The following is an 11,725-nucleotide window of genomic DNA, read 5'->3' on the forward strand; positions in this document are numbered from 1 at the left end:
GCAGTCCTAAAAAGTAAGTTCTCACACATGCTACAACATGGATGAACCTTGAAGACTTTATGCTAAGTGAAATAAACTTGTCACAAAAGTAGAATACTGTATGATTTCACTTATATGAGGTATGACAGAAAGTAGAACGACGGCTACCAGGGGGAGTGGGAAGTTGTTCTTTAAAGGGTACAGAATTTCAGTTTTGCAAGATGAAAGGTTCTTGAGTATTAGGTATACTTACACTGTAGTGTAAGTATACACAACAACGTGTACTTAACGGAGAAAGGGTTAAGATGGTAAATTTTATGTTATGTGCAATTTACCACATTTTTTAAAAGTAAAGGCAAAAAAGATAAGCTTATATCCTTTCACAGTTTTGCTCAGTATGCTTCCCAATCTCAAACTGAAAGAAGCTGGTGGTTTCATTTGGAATCTGTCACATTCCATTCCTGCCATTCAGGAGAGAGGGGAGGTATTTCCATCCAATCACCTGGCCTGGATGTCAGTAAACATTCAGCATCTGAACAAAGAAGCCTTTCACTTGTATGATAATTTTTCTTAGGTTTCCTTTTTCCCGAGTAAGATTGCCAAAACTTTTAACTGCTTTCCTTGAATACATAATCAGAACCATGTGATTATGAGACAGGATTTTTTTTTTCTTTCTGCTTCTCTCTCAACATCTACTCCCTTGTTCTTACATGCTTATGACAATGTATCTCCCACACACAACTAAAGAAGCAAAAATTGTTCAGTGAAGTGCTTTATATTGAAGATCCAAGTTATTTAACATACTGTGTGACTAAAGCAGGCTAATGGTATAAGCAGAGAAGAATATAGGTTAGTGAGTCAACACTTTTCTAGTTCATCTGAGGCCAAGCAGTCTTTTCAGATGATTCATGGTTCATTCACTTTTATTCAGTCTTGGTTGCTTTACTTTTTTTTTTCACTCCAACCTGAAGGCCACACTCATGGGTGGTTCCCATTCCATGCTGTGTTGAAGTTTTGTATGAGGTTAAAACATGATAAGTTTGGTTCAGGTATCTGGTTTTAATGTCATATGATAAAAGCCAGAGATAAACCAAGAAACAAAACGAAGTAAGAATGTATAAAATAAAGTGATTGCTCTGTGAATTTAAAAAGTGAAAAACTGTTCACTCCACCTGATACATCACCCCACACTCAAGTATAAGAGCTGAGTTAAATTTAGATGGTAATCATACTTGCTCTGTAACCTCGGAAAAATCTTCAACTTTCATCTAATTTTTTCCACCCATAAATGATCATTAATATGCTGTACTTCAGGGACTTCCCTGGTGGTCCAGTGGTTTAGACTCTGCACTCCCAATGCAGGGGGCCCGTGTTCCATCCCTGGTCAGGGAACAAGATTCCACATGCCGCAACTAAAGGAGCCCATATGCCTCAACGAAAAGATCCCACGTGCCGCAACTAAGACCTGGCACAGCTAAATAAATAAATAAATATTTTAAAAATTATTATGTACTTCTGACTCAAGAAATGTTGATTCCAATGAGGAACAGAAATGCTATGGGATATGCTCAGAATTTCATACAGAGGCAGAGAAAAACAAGCTGACAGAATGCACTTGAGGGAGGTCAAGGTGAGAAAGGTGTTTTCTGCTTGCAACTTTCTCAGTCCAGCTTATCCAACAAACCAGCTCCACTAGGAGTCATGCTTTACTTGAAATCCAAGCCAGTCCCTGCCAATGAGGTACCAGAGGTAAGTTTCCTCCTCCCTCTCTCCCATCCCCCCTTCCTTTCTTCATTCCTCCCTTCTTCCCTCCCAGTCCTTCCTTCAGCAGGTGTATTTTGAGCACCTGCTATACACCAGGCACAGCACGAGATGCTAAGGATACAGACATGGCTCCCATAGTCATGGAGACAAGAGTAGCGTGAAGACGGACCTTTAAAAAAGTAAATGTGGAAACGAAATTACAAACCTTATATGCTTTAACTCACCTTGGTTAGAAAAGGTAATCAGAACAGAAGCTAATTGCCTCAGTCACCTCAGTTAGCAGTTAACAAACAACTCTTAAAACAGCAGTTCTTAAAGTGAGGTCCAAAGAACCTTGGGATCCCCTGGGAGCTTGACGGCTTCCCAAGACTTAAAGTCTTTTCTGATGAGATCGATGGTGATATTACAAAGATGATTTTTTAAACATATTGTATAATGAAGTGTGTCAACATATGGGTGATTTGCACCTGTCAATCTATTTTCCAAGTGACCAGTGCATGATGTTACAAAATCACTGCATGGGTAAAAGATCCATTCAAAGTGCAAGACTGATCACGGGATTTTAATGTAACAGAGAACAAAAAGTTCATTCATATGGATTCAGATTCCACGTTGCAACTAGACTTTAAGAAGCTACCACTTATCAAGTTTTGATATAATATCAAAGAAGAATATGGATAAGTTTCTTAAAAGACTTTTAAAATGCCCCACCCACCATTTCCAACACATGTCCATGTGAGGCCAGAATTTCTCTTTTGTTTTTTTTTAAAGATTTAATTTTATTTTTATTTTTTGGCTGCATTGGATCTTCGTTGCTGCGTGCTGGCTTTCTCTAGTTGTGGCGAGCAGGGGGCTACTCTCCCTTGTGCTGCACGGGTTTCCCATTGCAGTTGCTTCTCTTGTTGCAGAGCACGGGCTCTAGGCGCGCGGGCTTCAGTAGTTGTGGCACATGGGCTTCAGTAGTTGTGGCTCACGGGCTTAGTTGCTCCGCGGCATGTGGGATCTTCCTGGACAAGGGCTCGAACCCATGTCCCCTGACTTGGCAGGCGGATTCTTACCCACTGCGCCACCAGGGAAGCCCCTCTTTTTTTTTTTTTAACTTCTATTTGCATTTATTTTTTGTGGCATTTATTCCCAGGCCATAAGTTTTTGTTTCCTCAGTTTCTTCTGGGATATCTTTTTCTTCTGTGCAACCTCCTCTTCTAGTTTAGGAACAATCTGCTCTTCTTCAGCAAGGATCATCTCAGTGTGGCAGGGAGAACTCATGTATGGGTTGCATCTTAGGGGCTTTGTTCACCTGGATGTGCTCAATGACCAGACAGTCTACATCTAAGCCCCTAAGTTCAGCATTACTCTCTGCATTTTTGAGCATGTGCAATAAAAATTCAGCACTCTTTTTGGGCCACCTGCATCCAGCCCCACTGTTTGGCCTGGGCACACCTACCAAGTCCACCACTGAAACAACGGAATGGCACACATTGCTCTGTAAAGTGACATCCTTCAGGTACTTCGTGGATTTTCAGATATGCATACCCTTAATAGCCTGGGCAGTTTCATGAGTGTTCTCAAAGTGAACCTCTTGATTTGCATGATTTTGTGGGGTTTTCTGGGTCAAGTGAATAGCAACTCATTTTCAGAAGTAACTTCAGGCTGCTTGTAGTTTCTTATTAGAACCCAGAGGGGAAAAAGCAATCCTCCTCTGTCAGGCAGCCAACTGACTGTGGTGGTAAGCCATTCATTTACTCAACTGTATTTGCACAGTACCCACCATGTGCCAGGCACTGTGCTAATGATGGGAATACAATTGTAAGGAAAATGGTTATGATCAAGACTTTCATGGAGCTGACAATCAAGAAGGGGACAGATGTTAAACAAAGACAAAATAAATGTCAGGCAGAGTTAAGACGGCAAAGTGGGAGGACACGGAGTTCGTATTTCCCCACAACTAGGGCACATACCAGATGCTGGTGGGAGACCTCAATGCCCAAGGAGACAAGAGGAACCCCCAAGTGACCGGGTAGGACATGGGGGGGAGTGAGGGAGGAGAAGTGGAGGCCAGACGGGACTGGCACCCCTGAGGGGTGGCTGGGAGAGGGGAGGAGTTCCCACAACTGGAGGGACCCTAGGGGGCTCGGACGATCAGCAGGGAGTGCAGCTAGCATTTCCCCTGCCCAACCGGGCCCCGGGAAGCCTGCTGGGCTCCCGGGCCAGGTCCTCTGCCCTCCGAGGCCCCCTCCAGCTGCATTGGTCCCAGGGGCGTAGGAGGGAGGGAGGAAGGGGGAAGAGGAGGAGAGGCAGACAGGGCGTTGGGGGGGGACCTTCCAGAACCAGAGGATCAGAGGAAGCGCAGCAGGTGTTTCCCCCACTCACTTGGGCCCCAGGAAGCCGGCTGGGCTACCAGGCTAGGTCCTCTGCCCTCCAAGGGCCCCTCTGGCCACGTTGGTCCTAGGGGCGTAGAAGGGAGGGGCAGAGGAAGAGGAGGGGCCAACAGGAAGGGACCCTCCAGGAATGGAGGATGGGGGGGCCACACCTAGCATTTCCCCCACCCACTCGGGCCCAGGGGCCTGCTGGGGTCCCAGAACTGGTCCTCCACTCTCCGAGGCCAGAAGCACTCCTGGGCCCCTCTGGCTGCCTCTGAGCCTAAGCCCTGCCCCGCAACCGCCCAGGGCCTTTTCCACCCCTGTGGATCCTATGCATAGGCCCTGCCCCTGCCTAAACCCCACCCCTGCCTAAGCCCTGCCCTTTTCTGGCTTTTCGTTTTCCTCTTTTTTGGTATTGTGGTTCTGTTTTAACTTCCAGTTGCTGTTTCATCTATATTTTTATTTTTTTAACATATCTGTTAGTTTTCTAACTTTATTTTACTTTTTGCTTTGTTATTGTTCTGCTCCTTTTTTTCCTTTTCTTTTTTTTTTTTCTTGCTGCCCCACTCAGCTGTGGGATCCTGGTTCATGAGCGGGGGTCGGGCCTGAGCTCCTGTGGCGGGAGCTCCAAGTCCAAACCACTGGACTAACAGAGAACCTCACACTCCAGGGAATATTCATCAGAGTGAGGTCTCCCAGAGGTCCTCATCTCGGCACCAAGACCTGGCTCTACCCAACAGCCTACAAACTCCAGTGCTGGAAGCCTCAGGCCAAACAACCAGTAAGACAGGAACAAAATCCCACGCATCAAAAAAAAAAAAAAACAGGAGATGACAGAAAAATATGTCACAGATGAAGGAGCAAGGTAAAAACCTACAAGAACAAATAAATGAAGAGGAAATAGGCAACCTACCTGAAAAAGAATTCAGAGTAATGATAGTAAAGATGATCCATAATCTCGGAAACAGAATGGTGGCACAGATCAAGACAATACAAGAAACGTTTAAGAAAAATCTAGAAGAACTAAACAACAAACAGAGATGAACAACACAATAACTGAAATGGAAAATACACTAGAAGGAATAAACAACAGAATAACAGAGGCAGAAGAACGAATAAGTGAGCTGGAAGACAGAATGGTGGAAATAACTGCCAAGGAGCAGAATAAAGAAAAAAGAACGAAAAGAATTGAAGACAATCTCAGAGATATCTGGGACAACACCAAGTGCACCAACATTCGAATTATAGGGGTCCTGGAAGAACAGAAAAAGAAAGGGTCTGAGAAAATATTCAAAGAGACTATAGTCAAAAACTTCCCTAACATGGGAAAGGAAATAGCCACCAAATTCCAGGAAGCACAGGGAGTCTCATACAGGATTAACCCTAGGAGAAACACACCAAGACACATATTAATCAAACTAATGAAAATTAAATTCAAAGGAAAAATACTAAAAGCAGCAAGGGAAAAGCAAAAAATAACATACAAGGGAATCCCCATAAGGTTATCGGCTGATTTTTCAGCAGAAACTCTGCAGGCCAGAAGGGAGTGGCAGTATATACTTAAAGGGCTGAAAGAGAAAAACCTACAAACAAGATTACTCTACCCAGCAAGGATCTCATTCAGATTCCATGGAGAAATCAAAAGCTTCACAGACAAGCAAAAGCTAAGAGAATTCAGCACCACCAAACCAGCTTTACAACAAATGCTAAAGGAACTTCTCAAGGCAGGAAACACAAAAGAAGAAAAAGACCCACAAAAGCAAACCCAAAACAATTAAGAAAATGGTAATAGGAACATACATATCAATAACTACCTTAAATGTAAATGGATTAACTGCTCCAACCAAAAGACACAGGCTGGCTGAATGGATACAAAACCAACACCCATATATAAGCTGTCTGCAAGAGACCCACTTCAGACCTAGGGACACATACAGACTGAAAGTGAAGGCATGGAAAAAGATATTCCATGCAAATGGAAATCAAAAGAAAGCTGGAGTAGCAATACTCGTATCAGATAAGATAGACTTTAAAATAAAGACTGTTACAAGAGACAAGAAAGGACACTACATAATGATCAAGGGATCAATCCAAGAAGAAGATATAACAATTATAAACATTTATGCACTCAACATAGGAGCACCTCAATACATAAGGCAAATGCTAACAGCCGTAAAAGGGGAAACTGACAGTAACACAATAATAGTGGGGGACTTTAACACCCACTTACACCAATGGACAGATCATCCAAACAGAAAAGAAAGAAAGAAATACAAGCTTTAAATGACACAATAGACCAAACAGATTTAATTGACGTTTATAGGACATTCTACCCGAAAGTGGCAGAATACACTTTCCTCTCAAGTGCACGCGGAACATTCTCCAGGATAGATCACATCTTGGGTCACAAATCAAGCCTTGGAAAATTTAAGAACACTGAAATTGTATCAAGTATCTTTTCTGACCACAATGCTATGAGATTACAAATCAATTACAGGAAAAAAACTGTAAAAAACACAAATACATGGAGGCTACACAGTGCACTACTAAATAACCAAGAGCTCACTGAAGAAATCAAAGAGGAAATTTAGTAATACATAGAAACAAATGACAACGAAAACACGATGACCCAAAACATATGGGACACAGCAAAAGCAGTTCTAAGAGGGACGTTTATAGCAATTCAAACTCACCTCAAGAAACAAGAAAAATCTCAAATGAACAATTTAACCTTACATCTAAAGCAACTAGAGAAAGAAGAACAAAGAAAACCCAGTCAGTAGAAGGAAAGAAATCATAAAGATCAGAGCAGAAATAAATGAAATAGAAACGAAGAAAACAATAGCAAAGATCAATAAAACTAAAAGTTGGTTCCTTGAAAAGATAAACAAAATTGATACACCTTTAGCCAGACTCATCAAGAAAAAAAGGGAGAGGACGCAAATCAATAAAATTAGAAATGAAAAAGGAGAAATCAGAACTGACACCAGAGAAATACAAAAGATTATAAGAGACTACTACAAACAACTGTATGCCAATAAAATGGACAACCTCAAAGAAATGGACAGATTCTTGGAAAGGTATAACCTTCCAAGACTGAAACAGGAAGAATTAGAAAATATAAACAGACCTATCACAAGTAATGAAATTGAAACTGTAATTATAAATCTTCCAACAAATAGAAGTCCAGGACCAGATGGCTTCACAGGTGAATTCTATCAAACATTTAGAGAAGAGCTAACACCTATCCTTCTCAAACTCTTCCAAAAAATTGCAGAGGGAGGAACACTCCGAAATTCGTTCTACGAGGCCACTATCACCCTGATACCAAAACCAGACAAGGATATCACAAAAAAGGAAAACTGCAGACAAATATCACTTATGAACATAGATGCAAAAATTCTCAACAAAATACTAGCAAACAGAATCCACCAACACATTAAAAGGATTATACACCATGATCAAGTGGGATTTATCCCAGGAATGCAAGAATTCTTCAATATACACAAATCAATCAATGTGATACACCATATTAACAAATTAAGGAATAAAAACCATATGATCATCTCAATTGATGCAGAAAAAGCTTTTGACAAAATTCAACACCGATTTATGATAAAAAATCTCCAGAAGGTGGGCACAGAGGGAACCTATCTCAACATAATAAAGTCCATACACGACAAACCCACAGCAAACATCATTCTCAATGGTGAAAAACTAAAAGCATTTCCTCTAAGATCAGGAACAAGACAATGATGTCCACTCTCGCCACTATTATTCGACATAGTTTTGGAAGTCTTAGCCACGATAATTGGAAAAGAAAAAGAAATAAAAGGAATACAAATTGGAAAAGAAGAAGTAAATCTGTCGCTGTTTGCAGATGACATGATACTATACATAGAAAATCCTAAAGATGCCTCCAGAAAACTACTAGAACTAATCAATGAATTTGGTAAGGTTGCTGGATTCAAAATTAATGCACAGAAATCTCTTGCATTCCTGTACTCTAACAATGAAAAATCAGAAAGAGAAATTAAGGAAACAATCTCATTCACCATTGCAACAAAAAGAACAAAATACCTAGGAATAAACCTACCTAAGGATGCAAAAGACCTGTATTCAGAAAACTATAAAACACTGATGAAAGAAATCAAAGATGACATAAACAGATGGAGAAATACACCATGTTCTTGGATTGGAAGAATCAATATTGTGAAAATGACTATATTACCCAAAGCAATCAACAGATTCAATGCAATCTATTAAATTACCAATGGCATTCTTCACAGAATTAAAACAAAAAATTTTACAATTTGTATAGAAACACAAAAGACCTCAAATAGCCAAAGCAATCTTGAGAAAGAAAAACAGAGCTGGAGGAATCAGGCACCCCCAACTTCAAACTATACTACAAAGCTACAGTAATCAAGAAAGTATGGTACTGGCACCAAAAAAGAAATATAGATCAACAGTACAGGACAGAAAGCCCAGAGATAAACCTACGCACATATGGTCACCTAATTTATGACAAAGAAAGCAAGAATATACAATGGAGAAAAGACAGCCTCTTCAATAAGTGGTGCTGGGAAAACTGGACAGCTACATGTAAAAGAATGAAATTAGAACACTACCTAACACCATACACAAAAATAAACTCAAAATGGATTAAAGACCTAAATCTAAGACAGACACTGTAAAACTCTTAGAGGAAAACATATGCAGAACGCTCTTTGACATAAATCACAACAACATCTTTTTTGACCCACCTCCTAGAGTAATGAAAATAAAAACAAAAATAAACAAATGGAACCTAATGAAACTTCAAAGCTTTTGCACAGCAAAGGAAACTATAAATAAGACGAAAAGACAACCCTCAGAATGGGAGAAAATATTTGCAAACAAAGCAATGGACAAAGGATTAATCTCCAAAATATAAAAACAGCTCATGGAGCTCAATATCAAAAAAACAAACAATCCAATTAAAAAGTGGGAAGGAGACCTAAATAGACATTTCACCAAAGAAGACATACAGATGGCAAAGAGGCACATGAAAAGATGCTCAACATCACTAATTATTAGAGAAATGTAAATCAAAACTACAATGAGGTATCACCTCACACTGGTCAGAATGGACATCTTCAAAAAATCTACAAACAGTAAATGCTGGAGAGGGTGTGGAGAAAAGGGAACCCTTTTGCACTGTCGGTGGGAATGTAAATTGATACAGCCACTATGGAGAACAGTATGGAGGTTCCTTAAAAAACTAAAACTAGAACTACCATATGACCCAGCAATCCCACTACTGGGCATATACTCTGAGAAAACCATAATTCAAAAGGACACATGTACCCCAATGTTCATTGCAGCACTATTTACAATAGCCAGGACATGGAAGCAACCTAAATGTCCAAGACAGATGAATGGATAAAAAAGATGTGGTACATATATAAAATGGAATATTACTCAGCCATAAAAAGTTAGAATTTGGGTCATTTGTAGAGATGTGGTTGGACATAGAGACTGTCATACAAAGTGAAGTAAGTCAGAAAGAGAAAAACAAATATCGTATATTAATGCATATATGTGAAATCTAGAAAAATGGTACAGATGAACCTATTTGCAGGGCAGGAATAGAGATGTAGATGTAGAGAACGGACATGTGGATGGGGGGCAGGGGGGAAGGAGAGGGTGGGACAAATTGGGGGATTAGGATAGACATATGTACACTACCATGCATAAAATAGATAGCTAATGGGAACAATCTATAAAGCACAGGAAGCTCAGCTCGGTGCTCTGTGACAACCTAGATGGGTGGGATGGGGGGAGGGGTGGGAGGGAGGTCCAAGAGGGAGGGGATATAGTTATACATATAGCTGATTCACTTCATTGTACAGCAGAAACTAACACAACATTGTAAAGCAATTATACTCCAATAAAAAAAAGACAAAATAAATGTCTAAGCATAAATTGTGATGAGTGCTATGAAGGAAGAGAGTGGATTCTACGATTGAGAGAGATGAAGCCAGAGGCAGTCAGAGAAATCTTCCACTATGAAGTGGAAGTGAAGGAAGCCCATGTGAGCTGGGATCTGAGGAGTACGTGGGAGTTAAGAGGAGTTGGAGGGAGGGGTGCAATGGGAATGTTCCAGTCAGAAGGAGCAGCAAGTGCAAAGGCCCAGGAGGGGATGCACTTGACCAGATACAGGGGTTTAACTAAGGCCAGTACATGGTGACAAAAAAGGAGAGTAGCCCAGGATGAGGCCAGAGAGTTCAGAAGGGCCTGGTGGCACAGGATGCTGTAGGTAATGTAAAGGAGCTTGGATTTCATTCTAAGTGTGATGATTCCCCCAGTGAAGGGCCATGAGCACAAAAGGGATGGTCTAATTCAGAAAGACCCTCTGGCTACCAGGTATCCAATGGATTTGAGGGTGGGGAGGTGCAGGGTGCCTCAGGAGTGGAAGCTGGATGAGCAATAGGAGACATTTGCAGCAAATCGGTGAGAGACCTGGCAGCTTGGACGAGAGGGCTGACGTGGAGAGGGGCAAGGTCAGGACATCGGGGAGCTGTGTCTCTGTCTGTATACAAAAGCATGGCACTGGAGGACTGGTGGAAAGAGAAAAGAACATGACCCAACACAGAGTGCTGGGGAGCCCCAACATTTACAAACAAGGGTCAGGCTGTCATAGGTGGAGTTGGTAATAACGACCATGATCTCCAACAATTACGGAGCTCTCGCCATGTGCCAAACTCTTCTGCCCATTTTTTAATCAGATTGTTGCATTTCGTTTTGTTTTGCTTTTGAGTTGTATGCGTTCTTCATATATTTTGGGTATTAGCCCCTTATCCAGTATATGGTTTGCAAATATTTTCTCCCATTCCATAGGTTGCCATTTCATTTTGTTGATTGTTTCTTTGGCCGTGCAGAAGCATTTCAGTTTGATGCAGTCTCACTTGTTGATTTTTGCTTTTGTTGCTTGTTGGAGTCCTGATTTCTTAACCAAATCCCAGATCCTGGCTAACAGCCAGTTATTCTTGAGATCCCCCTGAGAAATCACCAACATGAGCAAGAATTCGGACTGAGGCCATTCTGTATGCATGACTTATTGAAATGCAATGCCATGTAAGTAATGAATGGCAGACTGCAGAAACACACCTCTCCTGAAGAGCTATGCACAGTCATTACCTCTAACTTTGGCTCTCTGTGTTCAATGTAAAATGTTTATTAACATTATAATCTTGCACTTGTATAAATATTTCTCACTTTGAATTCATTTAACCATATTCTTGAAAAATAATAAGGTATATACTGTAAAAACAAGTTGGCTTAGAATTTTCCATCTCAAATGTGTAATAGGACACTATCCAAACCAAGGTGCTAATATAAATCATGTTGGATCACGTGATGTTATGGTTAAAACTTAAAGGATTCTGGATGTTGGACTCAGGTAAACATTTTTTCAAGTTCCTGCTTCACCATTTATTAACTAGTTCTTTAACCTTGCTGTGTCATTGTCTCATCTGATAAATCACAATCTCACAAGGTCATTATGAAAAGTAAAGGAGACAGTGTATAAAAGTGCTGTGCCCTGCATCTGACCCCTGGGAGCCTCTTCCTCTCCCACT

The 11,725-nt window shown here is 40.9% G+C and overlaps 1 pseudogene across 1 annotated transcript; it reads right to left on the reverse strand.

Annotated features, from left to right (window-relative positions):
- Nucleotides 1-570: 570 nt before the first annotated feature.
- Nucleotides 571-4,008, reverse strand: LOC309664462 (large ribosomal subunit protein uL22 pseudogene; annotated as a pseudogene). Its single transcript has one exon. The product of its transcript is annotated as a large ribosomal subunit protein uL22 pseudogene (transcript).
- Between the last annotated feature and the right edge of the window lie 7,717 nt (nucleotides 4,009-11,725).

Source organism: Balaenoptera physalus (assembly GCF_965194825.1).
Source record: "Balaenoptera physalus genome assembly, chromosome: 7".
NCBI classification, from domain to species: Eukaryota; Metazoa; Chordata; class Mammalia; order Artiodactyla; family Balaenopteridae; genus Balaenoptera; species Balaenoptera physalus.